Genomic DNA, 846 nt, shown 5'->3' on the forward strand with positions numbered 1-846 from the left:
TCCGCCTTGCTGCTCCGACGCTTTCAGGTGGAGGGGGGTTGTCCGCCAATACGGCGCTGTGACAACCTTTGGTGCCGGGACAAAAGGCGTACAAGAATTACCCACCAACGCGCGTTCATGCCTTTCACATCGGAGCCGCGAATCCTAATTTCCGTGCATTTTTCGGCTTTCAAGGCCGGTGTGAAAGACCCTTGTGGCTGTGAGTCTGTGAGTGTGAGTCTGTGACCGAGTCTGTGGCTGAGTCTGTGAGTCTGTGACTGTGAGTCTGACTGTGACTGTGAGTCTGACTGTGACTGTGACTGTGAGTCTGACTGACTGTGAGTCTGTGACTGTGAGTCTGTGACTGTGAGTCTGACTGTGACTGTGAGTCTGACTGACTGTGAGTCTGTGACTGTGAGTCTGTGACTGTGAGTCTGTGAGTCTGTGAGTCTGACTGTGGGTCTGTGACTGAGTCTGTGACTGTGAGTCTGACTGTGAGTCTGTGAGTCTGTGACTGTGAGTCTGTGACTGTGAGTCTGTGACTGTGAGTCTGTGACTGAGTCTGTGAGTCTGTGACTGTGAGTCCGTGACTTTGACTGTGACTGAGTCTGTGACTCTGACTGTGAGTATGTGACTGTGAGTCTGTGAGTCTGACTGTGAGTATGTGACTGTGAGTCTGTGAGTCTGACTGTGAGTATGTGACTGTGAGTCTGTGAGTCTGTGACTCTGACTGTGACTCTGTGACTGTTCGATTTCTTAAGAGAATGAAATTTGCCTAGCCTGGTGAGGCAATTCAATTGAATTAAAAAACTGTAATCGATTTATGTTTGTGCACCAGTGATTTGAGGTAAATGACTCTCGTCTCTC

The sequence above is a fragment of the Poromitra crassiceps genome (assembly GCF_964638095.1).
Source record: "Poromitra crassiceps genome assembly, chromosome: 3".
In the NCBI taxonomy this organism is placed as follows: domain Eukaryota; kingdom Metazoa; phylum Chordata; class Actinopteri; order Beryciformes; family Melamphaidae; genus Poromitra; species Poromitra crassiceps.